We start from the raw sequence: 23,147 nt of genomic DNA on the forward strand, positions 1-23,147 counted from the left end.
CATGAGGGACATCTGGGAATAGAAAAGTGTAAAAGGCGGGCTAGAGACACTGTGTACTGGCCTGGCATTAATAAAGACATTGAGACCATGGTCGGAAGGTGTGAAACATGTAACAAGTTTCAGAGCAGACAGACAAGAGAACCCATGATGATTCCTGAACTTCCTACAGCGCCTTGGAGGAAAGTCGGAACAGATTTATTTCATTTTAATGGGAGAGACTATCTGTTGGTGATAGATTATTACTCTAACTTTCCTGAGATTGCTCTGCTTACAAGTACAACTGCTAATAATGTGATCACACATGTGAAGTCTATCTTTTCCAGGCATGGAATACCTGAAACTGTCATTAGTGACAATGGTCCTTGCTATAATTGCAGAGAATGGTAGAATTTCGCAAGAGAATACGGCTTTAAATATGTCACATCAAGTCCTCAACATCCACAGGCGAATGGCAAGGCTGAAAAAGGAGTGCATATCATCAAGCAGCTTCTGAAGAAGGCTACAGATAGTCGATCAGATCCTTATTTAGCTCTGCTGAGCTACAGGACTGCTCCTCTTGACTGTGGGTTATCCCCTGCAGAATTGCTGATGAATCGTAGCCTACAAACAACGTTGTCCTGCTATGCAGAAAGCAAGCAGAGTGACAGAATGACAAAAAAACTAGAGCATCTGAAATGGAAACAAAAATTGCAATACGACAAGGGAAAGAGAGCACTTGGGTTGCTTGCACAGGATGATGTAGTGAGAATCCAAGATCAGAATGCATGGAGCAGGAAAGCCATTGTTCTTCAGGAAGCAGGTCCGAGATCATATGACGTAAGAACTGAAGACGGTCATGTGTTCAGAAGGAACCGTCGTAACTTGCTGAAGACTAAAGAGACATTTCAGGAGGAACAATATGGTGAGGAAGATGAAAAGGTTGATGTGTCACATGCAGAGACAGTGTCTGGTTTGAAATCATTGGATGGACATGAGGAAAAGAGTGCAGTTGTTTCAGAACCGGTATTGAGGAGGTCAGAGCATAAGGTCCAAAGACCAGTTAGGCTTAATCTGTAAAGCTACGACTGGATTTGTTTTTTTTATCTTATATTCTGATGGTGTAAAAAAAAAAAAAAAAAAAAAAAAAAAAAAGACATATTGTTGTAATGCTAATATGTGTATATGTTGGTTCGTGGGACCTATGTTGTCAGAGAAAAGGGGATGTGGTGATGTGTGGGTGTTCATGTGCTAATGGGGTTTTGCCAGAAGGGGGCACTGTATATGAGAGGGCTCATGAATGCCTCTATAAAAGAAGACTGACTTGTGAATGATATAATAAAAATGTTTGGAGCAGACGGTCGCGAAACACAAGTGGATGCTGTGTAATTATTCAAAGCTATACAACGACAACACAGTCATCTGATGAATGTGCTCTTCACATCTGTGCTTCAGCTCCTCTTACTGTGTTTGACATGACACAACGATTGAGTCTCTCTCAGACCTGCAGACTTTTAATGAGAATCTTTGTTTGGCTTTAATCTGCAGATGAAGGAGGAAGATGGTGTCACATTTAGGCTTCCATAATGTCCACAGTCTGTCACTGAGATCTGATCCAGAGTCAGAGTGAAGACACACATTTGGACTGTTTCCTGTTTTGACTCCAGAACATTTTGAATAAGTTCAGCTCAGTGAAGAGTTCCAGCTGGAAAGATGATCTCTGTTTGCTACCTGCTGTCAGGTACAACTGTTCACGTCCACACGCAGGAAAAACCTGCTGACTGTTACCAAACGGAGCAGAAATCTCATCACTGGACAATGATGATGAATGAACTCAGAGCTGCTGATATCAGATCTGATTTCAGGGGAACTAAACACAGAAATGATTGGCTCATTTTAGCTTTCTGAGCCATTATCTGCTGGTGTGTCACTAGTTGGCAGAAAATGATTTGTATTCCTGTTCAGGGCTTCAGTGTTTATGAGTCCAGATCCAGGTGACAGCAAGTCAAAATGATGTTACCCTTCTGTGTCCAGCAGCAGCCTGTATTCACTTTGAATATTGTTATAACCTGACATGGATCAGTTTGTCTTTGATTGGTTTGTAAATGTCACTGTTTCCATTGGACCTGAGTGACGTACAAAGACAGAGAGGGAGAGAAAGGAGAGAGAGGATGGAGACAGCAAAGAGAGAGCAAACACAAACAGGTGAGAGTGGACAGGTGACCAAGGTCAGCAACCAATCAGAGAGCTTCTGTTTGACCCACAGTCACTGATGATGACTGCACATAACCAAGCAGTGTGTTACTCTGATATCAAATATGGATCCTGCTCTTATAATAATGATCATCAGATGATGTTATTGTGTTATTTTGTAGCTGAATACGATGTTTGTGTGATTATCAGTGAAAGAAGCAGTGAGGAGGATGGAGAGAGAGAGAGGACAGAGGGTGAAGTTAGAAACACTAAAAGGATTTTTCATGGATTTCATGGATGATTTGAGTGATTTCCAGCAGGACACTTAAACATGTCAGTGGACGTCCTAAAGAACATATTCACTGATATGAAACGTGTCATTGAACAGGATTAATATCAGTGGAAACATGGTGGAAACAGCTGTGACTGCATGGATGTGACACACTTCAAATCTGTTCTCCACTCTTGGATTTGGGATCCATGGAGCTGCTGCTGAGTCTGTACAATAAAGGAATGGTGTGGAAGGTTGCAGCGTACGGACACAAACACTTTGTGGTTACAATCTGATTTTAGTTTCAACATTAAACTACTAACCTACACTGATCAATGATGTTAATGATCACATCTGGACTCACCCAGCCTTTCTGCAGTTCCTCACAGCTGGAATCAGTCTCTGTCGTCCCCCCTCTGATGTTTTGTACTTCTGCAGGTCCAACTCATCCAGAACCTCCTCTGACATCTGCAGCATGAAGGCCAGAGCTGAGCACTGGATCTCAGAGAGTTCCTTCTCTGATCTGTTCTCTGACTTCAGGAACTCTTGGATCTCCTGATGTACTGAGAGGTGGTTCATCTCCATCAGACAGTGGAAGATGTTGATGCTTCTGTCAGGAGAGATTTCATAACTGTTCATCTCCTTCAGGTTGTTGATGACTCTCTGGATGGTTTCTGGACTGATCTCTGTCTGACCCAGCAGACCTACTAAGAGTCTCTGGTTGGACTCCAGACAGAGGCCATGAAGGAAGCGAGCAAACAGGTCCAGGTGGCCATTTTTACTCTGGAGGGATTTCTCCATGGCTCGTTTAAGGAAATCATCCAGAGAGAACTCGTTGTATTTTTTTCCCCAAGAAGTTCTTCAGCACCTTTGTCTTCCTGTTGGTGTGACAGTGGAACATGTAGACTGCAGCCAGAAACTCCTGAATGCTCAGATGAACAAAGCAGTAGACTGGTTTCTGGAAGATCACACACTCTCTTTTGAAGATCTCTGTACAAACTCCTGAGTACACCGAGGCCTCTGTCACATCCAGACCACACTGCTCCAGGTCTTCTTGGTAGAACATGATGTTTCCTTTCTCCAGATGTTCAAACGCCAGCCTCCCCAGCTTCAGAAGAACTTCCCTGTCGGCCTCCGTCAGCTCCTGTGGACTCGTCTCATGTCCCTCATGGTACTTGTTCTTCTTCCTCTTTGTCTGAACCAGCAGGAAGTGTGAGTACATGTCAGTCAGGGTCTTGGGCAGCTCTCCTCTCTGTTCTGTAGTCAACATGTGCTCCAGAACTGTAGCAGTGATCCAGCAGAAGACTGGGATACTACACATGATGTGGAGGCTCCTGGATGTCTTCATGTGGGAGATGATTCTGCTGGACAGCTCTTCATCACTGAATTTCCTCCTGAAGTACTCCTCCTTCTGGGCGTCAGTGAAGCCTTGTACTTCTGTTAGCCTGTCAACACATGTAGGAGGGATCTGATTGGCAGCTGCGGGTCGGGAAGTTATCCAGACGAGAGCCGAGGGAAGCAGATTCCCCTGGATGAGGTTTGTCAGCAGCTGGCTGACTGATGACTTCTGTGTGACATCAGACAGCAGCTTCCTGTTGGTGAAATCCAATGAAAGTCTGCTTTCATCCAGGCCGTCAAAGATGAACAAAAGCTGAGAGACAGCCAGCTTCTCTGCTGAGACCTTCTGTAATGTTGGATGGAAAACATGGAGCAGCTCCAGAAGACTGTACTGCTCATCTCTGATCAGGTTCAGCTCCCTGAATGAAAGCAGAACCACCACACTGACATGTTGGTTCTCCAAGCCCTCTGCCCAGTCCAGAGTGAACTTCTGCACTGAGAAGGTTTTTCCAACACCAGCCACACCGTTGGTCAGAACCACTCTGATGGGTCTCTGTTGGTCAGGTAAGGCTTTAAAGATGTCCTGGCACCTGATTGGAGCGTCATGGAGGGCGTCCATCTTGGAAGCTGTCTCCAGCTGCCTCACCTCATGTTGGGTATGAACATCTTCACTCTGTCCCTCTGTGATGTAGAGCTCAGTGTAGATCCTGTTGAGGAGGGTTCTACTTCCTGTTTCATCACTTCCTTCAGTCACACGTTCACATCTCCTCCTCAGACTGATCTTATGTTCATCTAAAACCTCCTGCAGACCAACATCTGCTGAAAGAAAGAAAAACAATGAGACAAAAGAGAAAGAAAACTCTTCAATGTCTGAACAACACAAGAAGTCCAGTTTTCAGCAATGAGTCCATCAGCAGACAGATGTTCAGTCTTACTTTGTACACAGCTGCTCTGACTGGCTGTCTGCAGTCCAGCTCTGCTTCTGGATCTTTCTCCACACTGTGCAGAAGCTCTGATGGTGACACAGAAAAGTCAAAGTGGAGATACTTCTGTCCACCTTTGATTAGACTCATTATAAAAAGGAAAATAAAGTTTGAACACAGTCATGTTTCCAGTTCACTGACTTACATTTATTCCATGGACACTCACTCTAACCTGAACCACAGCTACAACCCAACATTGTTGAGGCCTCATCTCCTCCTTTCCTGACTGTAGAGGTTAAATATGCAACAACCAACAAATAAAAGAATTTGGTTCATTTCAAAGAAATTCACACGGTGACCAAGTAAAGTAACCGTAGTAAAGGAGACAACATCCCGTTGATGGTGGGATTATTTGAATGATTTGCTTTAGTCACGTCACCAAATGCAGTTGAACCACCGGTGGATCCATGTTTGACCATTCTACCACTCTGAGCTCTGCTTTTTAATCATTTTATTATTATCATCATTCATTTATTCATTCTTTGGAGGGGGGCTATTTCCTAATGCCGCCCTAATAAGCTGATGTTCAAGGGGAAATATAACAGAAACTCTTTCAGTGTTATTCATTAATAAATTAACAGATAAACTGTGAAGAAGAAAAAACAGATTTAAAGGAGAGAGTGAGAAACTTGATCATCCATCCTCATAATACATGTTCATCAGTATCTGCTGTGACCATACTGCAGTAATAACTACATTTCTGTGACTGTTGATCAATCACAGCAGGAATCTGAGCTCATCTCTGCACACAGAGCAGCTTCAGCTCTGGGATAAACTGCTCGCTTCACGTCCTTCTCAGCTCACAGACACTCATCCTGATATTTTCCTTTAACATTTGATGGTATAATTCATCTGAGTTTACACTTTATCTGCATGAATACAGAAAAACAGACCCAAACACCATAAACCATCAGTTTCACCATGTAGAATATATTGTTGTTTCCTTGCTTTTAATTCAGAGAAAAACTCTGATTTTGATTTTCTCTGTTCTCTTTGCCACAGCCCATCCCAGCAGCAGCTGACTGTCACAACACTGAATAACACTTTAGGAGGAACGTCTTGATGCATTCTCAATCATCCAGGAAAGTAAATCTCCAAAAGTGGATTCTGTTCATCTGGACGTACATAAATGTGTCCCAGCTGGACTTTTGTCAAAGCTGAAAAGGCTCCTAAAGAAAGCTCCAGTCGATCCAGGAGAGAAGGACAACCGCTGCCTAAGAGAAAACCTGTAGCTATCCCGTATGTGTCAGGAGTATCGGAGCAGCTGAGACGCATTTTTTCTAAACACCGGGTCTCTGTGGCTTTTAAACCCCAAAACACGCTGCGCCAAAAACTGGTCCACCCCAAGGATCGGGTCCCCCGACACAAACAGAGTAACATAGTGTACGCTGTTAAGTGCAGGAGGATTGGCAGGATTTATACATCGGGGAAACCAAACAACCTCTGGCTACAACACAGAAGAGCCACCTCGTCAGGCCAGGACTCTGCAGTCTATTTACACCTACAGGCCAGTGGACACTCTTTCAATGATGAGGATGTAACATCCTGGACAGGGAGGAACGCTGGTTTGAGGGTGGAGTCAAGGACGCCATTTACATGAAAAGGGAAAGACCATCTCTGAATCGAGGAGGGGGCCTAAGGGTACATCTGTCACCATCTTACAATGCTGTGATTGCAGCCATTCCCCAACTCTCTGTGAATGGGACTCATGGTTATTGATCAGTGGTCATGAGAATTGCATAATTAAGATTAAGGAACTGACCTCACAGCCCTTTGTTCCTTCAGTGGGCTGGTTTCAGTCATTATGCAAATGTCCTGTTTATAAGATTGAATCCTGCAGTTAGCTGACACTGAAGGAGTCACCTGGATGAGAGACGAAATGTTTCTCCCACTAAACGCTACGTCCAGATGAACAGAATCAACTTTTGGAGAAAGCTGAATCAGTATTTCAGCTTTAAGGGGGTATTTTAACACAAACATCAGTCCTTCTACTTAAGTATGTTCTACACTTTGTTTACGCCTAAATTAACTTTACTGTTAACGAGTTTTCATGTTTCTGTAATCCACCAGTGTGCTCATGCTTTTTTATTTGAAAACATATTTTAATGATCAAATATAATTATGTTTGTTATTTGTGGATTTTAAATGTCCTTGACAGAGACAGATGATAATCATTATCCTGCACTGTGGTCTCAGGTTTGGTCGAGCTAGCACAAAGAATGGCTATGTTGAACTTCCTCCTGGGATCTACACTAAGAAGTGAGTCCAACATTAGCAGGGTCTCTTTCCTTTATCTGGATTCACTTTAGCATTCACAGTCACGTGAAGCTTGTTATTAACTCGATAAGTCAACCCAGGCTTTCAGCTGAGCGCTCACATGAAACACATGGTGTTGGCAGCATCTGATCAATCATATTCATGGAGACGTGTATCAGCAACAGAGCAGCTGAGTTTGCAGAAGGAAGTCAAACTAAACCACAGGAACAATATGAGGAGATTACACACATAATAAAATACTAGCAGTAACACAGCTGCTGCAGACAAATCAGTCGTGTGATCGTGTGTGAGAGGAGAAGGACTGTAAAGGAGTTTGGTGTTAAAAGCTCTGTATGAATGTGGGAGACTTTGAAGGGCTTTAAAAAGGCCAATATACAATAAAAGGCAGCAAAATTGCTGAGTGTGAAAGTCACCAGACTTATCAGACCTCTGTGATTAAGACCTGTAAGAACACCTATTTGTACTTGTTGGCATTATATCAAATACACACATATATTAAGCCTTGTGGACAGTCGTAGCCTGCTGCTAGCATGAATGCTAAACGTACTGCTGTGGATGATCAGCAGAACAAGATGTTGTCAGTTTGACTGTTTGCTGTATTTAAAGTGTTTTTCTCAGTTCGTCTGTATTCAAAGTGCATTCGGGGCTTTAGCTGACAGCTCTTTGTGCTAACAAACTAAACTCTCTTAGTTTAAGCCAACAGACTTTACCAAACATAAAGCCTGCTGCTGCCTCCATGGGTTAGCTTGTGTGACTGGTGTTTACACCAATGAAATCTAAATCACACTAATGTGTCCTCCAAGGTGTTTGGTGGGAGCACTGAGTGAAACATAAGAGCTCTGGTAAAATAACAAACAGGGCTGTGAGAGCAACTGAAGTGATAAAAATACTGTTTAAAGATAAAAAACACTTTGATGTTCTCTCGTTACCTAACAAAGTCCAAACCCTGTGAACTATTTTAGCTTTAATAACTGTGGATTCAGGTATCCTGAACCCATCTTTGGACATTTGTAATTAAATATTTTAAAACTCCATCAGAGACTCCTGATGTGGCTGTTTGGAGAAGGAAAAGAGGGACAAAGTGGAGCGTCGAGCTGAGGCTTCATTCACTGCAAACCTACAGTTATGTTTCCTTATTTCTGCTGTTTGCATGTTCACAGCTGAAATAAAGCTGCCTCTTTGACTTCATCCTGTTGTGTTTGGGTCCAATCCTGCCTGCCACACAGCGCTACTGGACAAAGTCTAATATTTTTACCTTTTTAATGAATCTTTGGTCATATTTATCCAGGAAAACACAAACATGTAAAGGAGTCATCACAGTTCTCTGACCTCGTTGGTCCAGGTGCAGCACTGAACTCTGGAGGGTGACCTTTGGACCCATCACTCCTCACAGACGGACAGCTGGATCCTGCAGACTGTGACCTCTGACCTCTGCAGACACAAACATGTTTTATTCAATGATCAATTCTCTGATGAAGTGATTGAAGCAGCTGTGATCACACAGACTGCAGATAATGCAGCTGTTTCCTGTCAGTAACAGTCCTCTTAGATTGGAGTTCAGCTTTTTACAGGAAAACAAATGTCCCTGAATGCAACAGTGAGACACAGTCTGCCTGTGTGGCTGTGATAGCTGCCGTTAGGAGCGCTCATGTGTTTGCAGTTAGACGAGGAGATGTTACCATCATGGACACGTTAACAAATCCTGCAGCATCACGTGGCACAAACACTTTGTGTTCCTGTCATCTGCAAGCAACAGGAAGTTCATTAATAAAGGCGGGATGGAGACGCGACTGTGATGGTTCTCCTTCATCCAGCTGTTACACACATCTGGGCTCACACGACGAGCCTTTGTCTAATACAGCAGCTGCTCTCTGAACACTTTTCTGAAGAGTTTAATAGTTTAATTATTTATATAGCACATTTAATTACAACAGGAGCGTTGACCAAAGTGCTGTACAAGAACACAACATACACAATAAAACAACTTAGAGTATTAAAAGCAAACACCAAATATAAATTAACAAACAACTCTCATGCTGTATTAAAAGCCAGTAAATAAAAATGCGTTTTAAGATGTGTAGGGGTAAATTATTCCACAGCTTAGGCGCTACGACTGCAAATGCTCGATCACCTCTATGAACCAGCCTCGACCTTGGTACGGCTAAAAGCAAAAGATCACTTGATCTAAGAGATCTAAGGGGGGTATAAGTCTGCAAGAGGTCAGACAAATACCCGGGAGCCTGTCCATTCAGGGCTTTGTAAGTCAACAATAAAATTTTAAAATGAATTCTGAAGCGGACAGGGAGCCAATGAAGGGAGGCAAGTACCAGGGAAATGTGTTCACATCTTTTAGTACGTGTCAGAAGACGAGCTGCAGCATTCTGGACCAACTGCAGCCTTGCCAGGCAGGTCTGGCTGACTCCAGCATATAAGGAGTTACAATAGTCCAGCTGGGATATGATAAAAGCATGAATCGCTTGTTCAAAGTTTTTAAAAGATAAAAATGATCTCACATTAGATAAAAGCCTCAGTTTGAAGAAAGACCGCTGTACAACTGAGCTAATTTGTTTTTCAAAGGTGAAATTGCTGTCAAGTATAACCCCCAAATTTTTGGCATGTGATTTGACAAAAGGCTCAAGACTGTGCAGGTTAAAATTAGAAGTGTTGGGATTGCCACTTGGTCCAAAAATTATCACTTCGGTTTTGTTCTCATTAAAGTTAAGGAAATTAGAGGCCATCCAGGATTTAACTTCACCGAGACACTGAAGTAAGGGTTCTAGTGAGGCAGGACTGTTTCCCTTCAATTGAAGATAGATCTGAGTATCATCGGCATATGAATGAAAACAAATGTTGTATTTTCTAAAAATTAGACCTAAAGGCAGCATATAAATGGAGAACAATATTGGCCCCTGTATAGACCCTGGGCAACACCACAAGTAAGGGGAGCTGAGGAAGAGATAAAATTGCCAAAGCTCACAGAGAAGGTCCTGTCAGACAGGTATGACCTGAACCACTCTAATGGGTTTACGCCACAATGCTCCAACCGTGAGATTAAAATGCTGTGGTCAACCGTATCGAAGGCAGCGGTCAGATCTAAAAGCAGAAGCACAGCTGAGTCACCTGAGTCAGTGGCTAATAAAAGATCATTAAGAACTTTTAAAAGTGCAGTTTCTGTGCTATGAAGAGTTTTAAAACCAGACTGAAACCTCTCAAGAACATTGTGTCCATTTAGAAAAGATTGCAGCTGAACAGAGGAGCTGCACAAACTTTTGTTTGCTTTCTAGAGCAGCGTATCAAAGTCAAACTACCCACTGCTAGCAGCTGTTTCTATCATAGTTTAGGATCCAGATGTGTGAGCTCTAAATTTACACCTCTGATTAAAATACATAGTTAAAAACAGCCAATTGAGTCCAAATGTGTCTTAAAACCAGATAAACTGACAGTTACAGCTGAGCCTGTGTGTCCTTGGAGACACCGCTCTGCTACAGAGATGCATTTTAGAAACCAGGAAACATCAAAATCCTTTAAATCAGAGAGTTCTTGTTACTAACAGCTCACCTCTCTGCAGCAGAGACTTTAAAATCAATGGGGGAAGTTCTAGACCGGCAACTCTTGAAGGACACAGAGCTGGAATCTGAATCAGAGTCTGAATCAGGTTCAGGTCCAGGCTGGTTCCTGTGAATAATGATGGAGCAGTGATGTGAGTGCTGAGCTGTGACATGGAGAAGAGTCATGGACAGTTAGAGATGGTCATCTCACCTCTGAGCTTTGGTCTGGCTCTCATGTTCCCCACACAGAGTGCTTTTAGAGGGAGGGACTCCCTCCTCTCTGTCCTCACACTGATCCATGCTGCTCAATTCACATCAGCTCACACACACTTTCTACCTTCACCTGCAGAGGAAACACAAATCATTCATGTGCACATCAACTGAAATCCTCCTTTCCATCATGTGTGCTGTCCAAATATCAGCTGCTTCTTTCCTGCTTCATCTCAGTGTCAGCTGAATGCAGTCAGACAGCAGTGTGAGGCAGACGAAGCTGCCATCAGCTGCTCTACTTTCAGTCCAATCGGTGGAGCCACGAAGCACATACGATGCATTCACTGACACACACTGATTTACTGTGACTAGCAGTTTCAGTCAGTTCAACAGGTGTGAACAACATTCTAAACGAATACGTCAAGCTTGGTTTGCAGAGGTCAGACGAGTGGATATCGAGTTTTCTGCCATCCCCAATTTTTTGTTGGTTTGCTCGCAGCATTTTCTTTCTGGTGAGTTCTAAATAAATTCATATCTCTCTTAATAGGCTTTTAGTGTTATTTTGAATGAAGATAATTAGATAAAGCATCCTAATGTGTGATGCTGCAGAACCACGTCATGTTGACGGAGAGGCTTATTATTTGGCATTATTGCACTCAAACCAGCATATGAAATGGATGTAACAAATCCAGACTTGGCTCCAACGCTGCACATGGGGCACGACGACATACCTGTGTCAAACTCGGACCGGCGCACAACACTGCTTGATAAGATTGTTAAGGTGTGCTGTGTTTTGGTGAATATGTGCCCCAGTGTGGTTGTCAAACCAGGGCCAAATGAAACTTGCTCTTGTTGAATATTCATAAAACTGTTGTGTTGCATGTACAGTTCATTGTAAATAATTGTACTTTCTGTAAAGTGGTTTCAATAAAACAGAAAAGAAAAGTATGTTAATTTTTTTTTATTCAAGATCTGTTCACATGTACTTAGCAAGTACATACACATGAAATGCAAACCATTTACATGGCAACGCACAGCTTGCATCAATCGTGAATCGTTCATCTAGAGCAATTTTTGGGGCAGCTGCTGAGGAGAAGTCAATGTTATGTGCAACCTCAAGCTGTATCTTGGTCATATGGTCAATATATATATGTATAGTCGACCTTAATCTTACAGAGAATGTGATGATTTTATGAATAATTAAAGTCAGTCATATATCCACAAACACAACAGGCTGAAAGTCAGTGATGCTGCTCGGTTTGCAGTCCTGAACATCACGGCACAAGCAGGATTCACTGAACTGTTAATGTTAGCTGTGTTATATTGCTGCCTGTGTTCGGTGGTGTCGAGCCAAACGGACTTTAACGTGTGTTTGAACGAGCTGACGGTTCACTCGTTAAGCTGAAAGAAAGATGCTTTAATCACAGCAGTCACACATGTGTCCACTGCACCATCTGGAACTCTTCTTGTTTACACTCGTAATAACACAAACACTAAATCCTGCTTCTCTGGTGCTGTTGTGTAGCAGTGTATACACCTGAGACTGTCACCTGTCTGTCTGTCCTGCACTCTCTCTCTGTTTCTTTCTCTCTGATTGTGGAATAAAAGTATGAACATGTGTTTATAAGTTACACTTGTGTTTGAATCCTGCAGCTTATCACACATTTGATTTCCATGTGTGACGACTGCAAGTGTCCAGAGTGAGGACAGACTGAGGGAGCCACTGCTGCACATCATCTGTGAGGCTTTGCACCCCTGATGATCCACCAGGACAAACTCAGCAGTGTGTGAGGAAGAGGAGGAGGAAGAGCCAGCAGCAGCTGACAGATGGAGAGAATAGACAGACTGTTCCCTGTTTGTGAAGGACTGCTAGGAAAGTTTAACATAACTGTCTGTCCTGAATCAGTCTTATTAGGTAATGTTCAAATAATGTGATCATCCCAGTGTTTTCAGTGTGGGAGAAAGTACTCAGGGCCTTCAAGTTACACACTATGAAAGGCAGCAACAAGTTTAATGTTCAGAAACCTAAAGTCTGTATCAGCAGCAGAATGGAGCTAAAAATAAATTTTTGTTTCAGTTCTATGAAGCTTTGAGTATTTTGGATCAGTAGCTGCTGTGTTTGTTGCATTATATTGCTGTAACTGTTTATATGCTTTATATATTCTGAGGTAAGTTGATCTATAGTGTTACATCATATTCTATAAGGATGTTATGTGTTTGTGTACTTTCTGCCCAGTTTGACCCATTTAGCAGAAGTCAGCCTGTTTAAGGCTCTGATATCTATTCTGTATGACTGAAAGCAGTTATGACATGGTCTGATTTTCTCACCCAATAAAGGAATATTTCATATAACAGTCTACTCTTCATTCTATCAGACACAGTTACCACAGCTCGCACATTTTCTTTTTACACATATATGTAAGCACTGAGCCAAATTTAGTAATGCCAACATACTGAAGTAACAACATTTGTTTCTTATATATAATACATCTATATATACACAGTCAAAGATACTTGTCTTTGATTGAAGATTTAAGGTGATAGGAAATATAAATAACTGCTACTTGAATCTTTGACACAGAGTTCAAGCTCACTGCTGTAATATATATATCATAATAATCTGACAATAAATATAATATTGGCCATATTATATTTACATTACCACAGTGAGATGACTTTAGTCTCATGAACAACATTAAATAATTGTTATGTACTAGCTAATCTTAAATGACTGTTCAGTACAGAAATGAAGCCCAACAATCATGTTTTACAGTCCTGTGGTCTCAGCCTCAGATACTCAACTAATCAAAGTGATATCATGAAAAAAATGGCTGAGCAACAAAACATTTTTTCTCCATTTCTGTCAAACAAAGCTGTATGAAACGTTTCTCGCTGTTAGTATCATGGTTGCTAGGCAACCTGAGCAGCGCGACGAAGGCTAGACCGTCCCATTTCACAAACCTCTCACTTCCGCACTTATCGTAATTATAGTACGCACCGTACGTAGTACGCGTAGTGCGCGTACTTCAAGCGTGCACTCTCTTAATTGGGACACAGTACAAATTACAAGTACACAAAACAGGAACGTAGTTCAGAGTGGCGGACACACTCGGCCTCGTTGGTCCAGCTGTGAGTCTGTTACCGTGAACTATGGAGCGGCAGATTTGTGCTGTTTGTGCTGAACTAAGCTGCACACAGCTGATGTTAGCTAGGAAACATTACACACTGACTTTAATAATGGAGAGACCGGAAATACAAACACACAGTTTGTTGTGTGAAGAAATCAAACATGAGCTGAACAAACAGCAAAGTTCCTAAAGACAAACTGTTAAAGGAGGAAACGAAGTAAACTTACAGTTTCTTCACACACCAACAACAAGCTCCACTCCACACCTGGACACCAAACACGGACACACAGGTGAGCTGCTTCCTGGAAGGAGGCGGGACTCCACCTGAAACTCAGCACAGGTGGGAGGGGCTCAGCTCTGTGTGTTCTGATGTGTTAACTTTAAAAATATGCCGTCTGACTGCTCAGACTGAGTAAAGTTCACATGCTGACGTGTGAAGACATGAAACCTTGTTGTAGCTGCAGGTGTGAACACACTGATCCCAGATCAGCTCTGCTGTATTTGTAACATGAACATTTCTGCTGCAAAGCTTCAAATGTTCACCATGTTTCTCTGCTTCCAGTCTATAGATCCAGTCACACTTTCTACCTTCACCTGTGCAGTAAAGACTGAGAGCAGAGCTGAAACCAACCATCCAATCAGTGAGAAGCATCAACACCTGAGCTTCATTCAGACTCTGTTATTGAAGATGTTGTTGGTACAAAGTTCATCTGCTGCTCACATGAATCCTGTGATGAAAGCTTTATTTCACTGAAGGTTTCTTCAAATCTAATTTCAACCTGTTGAAGTAATGAATCAAAGTGCAGACTGAGAGTAGATCACATGATGTTTAAGGTGTGTCATGTGACATGTTCAGTATTGTCACACATGTCTAGATTGTCCCTGATATCATAACTGCTCAAACACTGATGATTATATTTGAAGAATTATTACTTTTGGCAGCAAAGTTTGAATGGAGCTCTCTGTCTGTGCTGATTTGTCGCCCTCTGGAGGTCAAAGCACAAACTGCATGATGTCACTGTAACCACCACAGTGACAGGAAGTGTTTTTATGACTGAAACACTGAAATGATGCTAACGGCTGTCGTTAGGCTCACTGACAGCAGTGCTGATGTGTTCATGTCAAACACTGGCTCAGGTCAGACTCCTTCATCCTTCTCCAGCGTGAGGCTGCCCTCAGACCCACTGAAGCTCTGACCTTTGACCTCCTGACCCTAACCATTTTAGTCTCATCTTTAAATGCAAATCCATCCAAAATGTAGCCGAGCAAAAGAAGCTGGAAGCTGATCTATGAATGATGTTCATACCAGAGTTTCTGTTTCCAGCTCAGACGTGTTAAACGCTGCTGCTGTGCTACATTTGTCATTTCCTGCTTTCACTACCATCCATGTCAAAGCGCTGAAGTCATCTGATCACTTTAATGCAGTAAAACAGGAGCTGTAAGTCTAACATTTATTTACTGTCATCACAAACACACTCTGCTGGATTAACATCCAGACAAAGGGCTGAAAAGCTGAGAATCAGCATTTGATTATTATTATTATATTTCCTGTTTATGTGGATGTACTTTTCTATCTGTCAGTGCTGAAGCAGGCGTCACTGATCACATGACTCTGAGGGATGTTTCCAGCACCTCGCTGAATCTGAGCCATGAAGGTTTAAGGTATCTGTAAAGGCAAAGCAGGTCTGAGCCTGTGTTAGCAAGCTGTACCTAATAAAGTGGCAGCAAGGACTCAGTCAGTAATGATCAGAGCCAGCAGGGGGCAGCACAGAGAGGTGAGGCGCTGTCAGAGAAGCAGGCTGACATCAGACTGGTCATATTCCATCATCTATACCTGAAATAATCATCAAACACACACAGAGCAGAAACATGTGGAAACATCTGGAGCTCAGTCTCAGTTTGATCCCTCAGAGGTTTACCTCAGTCCTGCTCCTCTGCTTCCTGTTTACAGCGCACACATCATGCTGTGTACTGAGAGTCATGTGGTCAAAGCGAGGCCCTGGTACTCTGACAGAAAGCTAGCACAGTTATCCTAATGTGTGACATCACTTCTAACCAGAGAGCATTCAGCTTTCACAGCAGCCAACATCCTGTCACACTGAGCATGTGCGAACACAGCAGCCAACATCCTGTCACACTGAGCATGTGCGAACACAGCAGCCAACATCCTGTCACACTGAGCATGTGCGAACACAGCAGCCACCATCCTGTCACACTGAGCATGTGCAAACACAGCAGCCAACATCCTGTCACACTGAGCATCTGCAAACACCGCTCTCAGCTTCCATCACTCACAAGCTCCACCCTCCACTTAAAAGCCCAGAACAAAGCTTGTGACCAACACAGCACAGACAGAGGTGATGTTCACGCTCTGTTTCTGGGTGGGAAACTCACCTGTGGGTGTGGCTGTTCCTCCCCTACAATCTCTGATGTCACAGCTGCTAAATTAGACTGAACTGAAGCCAGACTCAAACAGAAAACATCCTCAAAGACTTAGAGAGAGCGCTGCTCCATCTCTGGACCCAAAATATATGTTCCACCACCACGCTGCAATGCATCTTGGGATAGGGTGGGCCCACCTGTGCTTCAAATCCAGGGAGAAGGTGGACACGTTTGTGGGAGGCTAGGATTCTGGACGCCCTTTGCGGCCACGCTGTGATGTCATGGACCTCCAGAGGAAGCAGAGGCTGCATTTAAACACACCTGCTGACTTAATGTCTTCTGCTCTGACAGCTGCCATGTGTCACAGCGTGGATAATAAAGCCATCAAACTTCACTCAGCTCCAATAACACCATCAGTGTTTGATGTTCAGAGGATTCATCAGCTTTAACCATGATAGAAGCAGGAAGTTAAGATGAAGATGATAAACCACACTGAGCGACACACTGCGAGCAGGTTAGCAGAGATCTGAGCAAGAGCGAATGAAAAAACTGAGCGAGAGGGGCTGTTATTGAATGAATGAAGTCCTCACCTCCCAGCTTCAGTCAGACTGGTTCACCTGTCCCCACACCAGTCACACCACTGGCTGAGAACATGGATCAGCACTTGCACTTGAGCACATGGATAATGTGACTTGGAGCTCTTTTGGTTCAGAGACAGCAAGCAGTTAGGCAAAGAGAGAAGAACTCAGCCTGTGGGGTTCACTGAAAGATGTCATATAAATCCTCAGCACCATCCACAAGCATTTGCATTATTTGCAAAGAACATGGAGAACATCGGTGTATGAACGCAGCAGTACTCGTCTATATTGGAAAACAACATTTACAGCTACATTTACCAGAGGATCACAGTAGTAAACACAAGTAAACACAAGAGAGATAAACATGTTTGTGAACACAGGTTTGTTCTTACAGATTTGTGACTTAATGCCAAACTATTCTGATCTCATTTTAAAATGAAACATGTCCATGTAATGACTGCATTAACCTGATGGGCCTGAGGTCAAGTTTAGGATATAATGTTCATTTCTCCAAAAGATATTTCAGATTGGTCGTACCTGATAAGTAGAAAAATTAAAAATTATCTTTGAATGGTGTTTTTGTGTTTATTTATTTCTAAATGCATGGACTGGCCAAAATGAAAAGGTTTAGCAATGAGTACATGGCAGGCACAGCTCAGGTTTGAAAGTCTGAGAGGCTGAGACAGATTGTGCACAGAGGGTTAGTGGATATATTGGCAAGAGGAGGATGAAGGTGGAGCTACCATCATCACCATGTCGCCATATGAGGGCAGTGGGTCTCAGGAGGTTCATAAAAACAATTGTGGGATGACTCACTGTCTTACTTTTCTGGAGGTCATTTAATACTTTAGGTTCAACATTTTCCAACCTGATATCGTAACGACATCAGAAATGAGTCATTCTGTTATGCTGCTGTATCATCGATTGATAGAAATTCATGTTTCTGTAGCTAATCCAAAAAAATCATTGTTGTCTTCATACATTGACAATAATTCTTTACTCCTAAAGCTTCAAACGAGCAGTTTCATATCTCAGTATTTCACCAACAACTGAGGACACTAGAGTGTCATTCCTCAGTGCAACACAATGCAGTTCCTACAGTTTAACAGCATTTGACACATTTCTCTATATAAAAATGTTTCAGGCTAAAAAGTCCGTAAATGTTGACACTAGATCATATTTTCTACTCTTATGTGCACTGGAGTGGGTTGGTGATCAGTCTGTGAGGTGCTATCTAATGATCTACCAACCAAGTTAATAATCCTGTCATAAGATTTGGTTCCATCAATGACAGAAATGGATGAACCAGTGTTGATGTTTGGTTTCAGACTGATGGCACAATGATTGTGAGCATGGATGCCGACTTTGGCCTTGGAAGAAAAAGAAGAAGTATTATTGAGCGCTTTCATGGAAACATCATGTTTGTAAGAGACAAAGATGTAGAGGAATATCTGCAGTCTCATCCTGATAGCTCCAAACCAGCTGAGCTGAGGAAATGTTGAAGGAAATTTCATGTCACTGCTCCATCACTAGTGAGGTGTTCTCCTAAATAAGTCATAGTTTTAAATGGATTGGTTATGTAAGAGACAACATTTGAAGTATTTGTGATGGAAACAGATGTTTTTGAATGTGCAGATGTTGAGTGCCCCCCCCCCCCCCCACACACACACACACACACCCCTATTTTTTATTTTATTTTAAAGATAATTTCTGTCATGTTAAAGTTATTATGGCTGATTGAGGACTACTATTTCCTTTTGTAATTAGGATTGTAGCAACTTTAAAGCCGGAAATTTACTTCAGTCACAAAAACCAGCCAAAAAAGACAGGATGTAACTGGTGTAACTGGTGTAACTGGTGTATTTGGAGCCTCCTGTCGTCATGAAATTCCCCTCATGTTTTTGAACATGATTAATGGAGAACGCTGAGTTGTTAATCAATGCTTACGTCATTAACCTACAGTCAACAATGTCACCAAATGTTTCCCAAAAATATTATTTCTCTTATCGACTCGAAACCATTGAGATGATCTTTTTTTTAAACAGGCGAGCAGATCCAACGTATGTCATCAGTGAGCTGGTGAAAAGATACCAGGACAAGAACATCAAGCTGAATTTCATATACGACACCGTGTGTGTGCCGTCCTCACATATACATGTGAGTATTTTCTGTTACTATATGACACAAGAACAACATTTCCTGTTTATAAAACACTGTTTGGTGTTTATCAGACAAATGGAGGAGGAACACCTCGAGGTATTTCCCTGGCTGTCCATGTTTATGGACATAAACTGCAGTGCCAGCTATGATTTATTGGTCAATGTACACAAACTGACACACATGTCATCCTAAGCACATGCACACACTATTCAGTCCATACTTTGATAAACTCTTGTACAGTAAACAGTAAATATGTGTTAATCAGAAATCTTTTAGAGCACACGACGGCTTCCTGCGTTTGGGCTGAACGATGGAGAAGGCATGGAGAGGTTCTGCTCCTTCCTCAGAAGATCTGCAGGAATCACAAAGAGATGACTCCATCAGATCGACTGGACCTTCTGACTGATGCATTATTGCATTATGGGAGGAGGAAGTCATCGGATCTAGGTACACATGTTTCTGTATTAGTAGTTAAAATGACTCATTTACATTCAAACTGAGAGAGCTGACAGTTCCTACTGATAGAAGTGCAGCTCCTTCAGAGATGGGACAAAGAGGAGAAGGTCACAAGTCTGCTGAGGAGGAGATTTCTGCCACCCTGAAAGAGTCCCCGAGAAACCCGACTTTAATGGAACGTATGCTTGTAGTCGCAAGTGAATCTTTTCTCTTCCATGTTTGTCCAAGTGACTATTTCAGAACAAGACATCCAACAGTGGATGGAAAGAGAGACAGAAGCTGACAAACATGCACTTTTGAAAACGAGACCCAAAGGTTTGTTGATTTTGCCTGATTTGTTTCTTATTGGGTACTCAGGAAGCTGACAGTGGCTACTTCCTGTCTTTAGATTCTGTTCCCAGATGGAAGAGGAAGTATGTCATGAAACTGGTCGGGCATTGCACAGCTACAAGCATTTCACCTCATGTCATACTGTGTATGGTTTTGTGTGTAATAAATACAATTTGAACTTGAATTTGAAACTGGTTCAATTCAACCAGCTCAGGTAGGATTGAATTAAACTATATTTAGTGTTTTGTTGATATTCCAATCGTAAGAGTTCAAATGTTAGCAAACATAAAGGTTAACAGTTGTGCTTAGTTATGTCGACTATATGATGGGAAAACCTTGCTGTCAGTTTTACATGTGCGTTTTTAAATGTAGATCCCTGAATCACGAGTCACCCACTGCAGACCAAACACAGGAAGTTAACGTGTTAATGTTACCATTTCCAATTACGGTGCCATTCATCTAATCTGGAAATGTTTGTTTTGGGGCGGTGTTGATCTTCCTATTGTGTTTAGGCCAGAGAGTGCTCTTCAAACTACTGACAGACACGCCCACATTACAAGCAGATGGTGTGAGTCTGATTTGATTTTCCAGTCAACGCTGAGAGACTGCGAGCAAGAAATGAAGCAAGGAAGAAGGATCGCTCTACTCAATCTCAAGCACTTTTTCATTGTCACAGAGGGAAACATTGTATTTTCTGCGTCACTTCCTCACAGAAAGGATATTTGTACCCATTCTGCAGGTAAACTGTTGATGGGACAATAAACAAATTTCACTTTGCAAAATGTTCTGCAGGGAGGTTGTGGTTGCATCTTTCGACTACCATGACCTGGATGACTGAGAACCTACGCAGACACGTTCTCAGGGAAGGGCTCCACACTTATTGTACTGATTTAACTGAGCTTATTGTCATCAAGCAAAGTTTGCTTTAATGTGTCTCTATTGACAACACAAAGAATTTTTGTCACTATTCATAAAATGTAGAAATCTTCAAATATATCTGAAGTGCTTGGTGTAAATTCAATGATTCAAGCTCCAGTTGGTTGTCATCTTCATTGAAAAATAAATATGAATAAATGATTATAATATATAATAAATAATATCATGTGTTGTTGGTGTTTTCTGTAAATGTCTTTTTGAATGTAAATGCTTTGTTTGAGACAGACAGGGAGTCGCTATGAAGCTGTCCAATCAAATCCACGTCTGTAACAGAGACTGAAGAAGATTGTAACAGAGTCCAACAGTCTGCAGCCACCACCACAGTCCACCGTCTTCACATCACAATTTCAACATGTCTGTGAAGTCTCCTTGCCCTTCTGCTCATGCCTCGATGAACAAGTAGGTAGAGTTCAAATGTGGGTTTTCAGTGAATGTATAAGTGCAATTTACTGTTACTGCTGCTGTTTGTGTTTTGTCAGGTTTGTTTCATTAACATTTCTCAGACAGAAGAAGGTGATATTCCAACAGAGCTGAAAAGGAGAGCCGTCGATTCCTTACATTTGAAGAGCAGAGCAGCTGAAGAGAAGCTGTGACTCCAACGTGAGATGGACCCTGTGATTCATCACCTTCACCAGCAACACACTGACCTGCATTCATCCATAGATGCCACTCAGGACCCTGGTTCCACAGCTGTTCTTGTTCACAGCTGCGTCCAGTTAGAGAGGAAACTGTATAATGCAATGATGATGTTCCAGCGTCATGTTATTGCTCCTCCTCCACATGCTTACCTGCCACAGTTTAACTCCGCCTCTCAGACAGTCATGTCACCTGATCTGCACGTTTTGCTGTACGATGACGTCATCTAGACGTTGACGAGGAGAAAAACTAGTTTTGTCCTGCAGATGGCGATCTTGCACCGTGTTCAGAGAGCCGACACTTTGATGGTGATGCTCTACTCAACTTACTTTTAGCCTGGGTTGGACTCTATATGAGCAGCTTCCACTCTGGTTTCAGTGTTAAATACACTTGTTTGATTTCACTTGTAAAAGCTGAAAAATAAATATGTTATTGCAAAAATATTTGTTGGTACATTTTCTGAGAGTCAAATATCTTGTTTGATTTGAGGAATGAACTGTTAAGGTGGAAAAAATGAATCAGGTTAAAATAGTGGTGCTTTAAACCACTGCAGATGTATAATGTAATTTAACATGTTGATAATGGTTGTAGTGGGCTTGTAATGTAAATGTGTTCTGATTAAATGTGACATTAATGGTGATGCTGCATAAACCTGATAAAACAGTTCTATTAGTGGGTCTGTGTGATCAGCATGCAGTGGGTTAAACACACACACACACATTCAAGCACATGCATATACACACACATATACATAAGGAGGTCTGGTTTCCCGGCCAGTTTCAAGGAGGGTTAAGGATGGTTTCTCCACCGAAAGGAGGTTTTTCCTCCGCCGCTGAGGGCGTTGAGTGTTTGGTTTCTCCACCAATATGTAAGGAGGATAGAGCTCTTATTGGTGCCTATTTTGTGTGTGAACGAGTGCGGGCCAGACGTGGTCTGTGTGAGTGTGACTGATTGTTGTCTCGTAATGGGGAATAAACTGGGTAAGTCTGCCTTGAAAGGGGATGAAATACATTGCAAAGTATTCACTGGGCAGCACATAGTATGTAGATCATTGAACGAAGAAAGTAATGAATTTGTGCACAAAGCAGATGAAACAGTGTGTGTGACTGTGTCTGACGTCACTGTGTGTGTGAGCCACAGAGAGGTGTGAAAGACAAACATCCAAACTCAGCCTGCAGTTCTGTTCTGTGATTCTACATTTGACTATCCATTGAGTTTGGTGTGTACTTCTGCTTTGTTCAGATGCAGGAGGTAGAGCTGGTCACCTACTGATCGGAAGGTTGATGGTTCGATCCCAGGCTCCTCCAACCTGTGTGTCAAGTATCTTAGGCAAGATACTAACCCCAACTTGCTCTCTGATGGATCCATCGGAGTGTGAATGCACTTAGAAAACACTGAGTACAGATCACTGGTTCGTGCCTGTCCGTTCGACAACCTCGGACCGTCCAAACCTCCAACTTCCACCCCAATACCACAGGACGAGCCCCCAAACTGTTACGGATTCAAATATTGGGGATGGACACAAGACGAAAAACCCAAAGAACAACACTGGTCCGGCCGGGTTGAGTCAAACAATGATTTTAATGGTCACACGAGTGGGAGATGGACACCGTACGCAGACAGCCTCAGATCTCGCCTCAAAAACCACATTTCCATAGTTTTATGAAATCAGGGTATTAGAATGCCCCTTCATGCGTAAGACAGGTGCAATACAATCAATGTTGACAGTTTATTTACACAGAAAA

At 42.3% G+C, this 23,147-nt stretch overlaps 1 long non-coding RNA gene and 1 pseudogene across 2 annotated transcripts in view; one reads left to right on the forward strand and one right to left on the reverse strand.

The window, feature by feature from the left end:
• The window catches only part of LOC147336563 (uncharacterized), a 420,745-nt gene that overhangs the window by 90,085 nt on the left and 307,513 nt on the right, over positions 1 to 23,147 (forward strand). The gene's annotated exons all lie outside the window — the stretch shown is intronic.
• On the reverse strand, positions 2,801 to 14,244 carry LOC147336571 (protein NLRC3-like; annotated as a pseudogene). Its single transcript, XR_015125193.1, has 6 exons — positions 14,152 to 14,244; positions 10,798 to 10,929; positions 10,597 to 10,713; positions 8,368 to 8,469; positions 4,714 to 4,790; positions 2,801 to 4,597 (listed from the first exon to the last, which is right to left on the reverse strand). The product of XR_015125193.1 is annotated as a protein NLRC3-like (transcript).

Source organism: Aulonocara sp. 'chitande type north' Nkhata Bay, linkage group LG3 (genome assembly GCF_057382095.1).
Source record: "Aulonocara sp. 'chitande type north' Nkhata Bay isolate Kocher_YH1m ecotype deep benthic linkage group LG3, A_spYH_male_GT1.1, whole genome shotgun sequence".
NCBI lineage: Eukaryota > Metazoa > Chordata > Actinopteri > Cichliformes > Cichlidae > Aulonocara > Aulonocara sp. 'chitande type north' Nkhata Bay.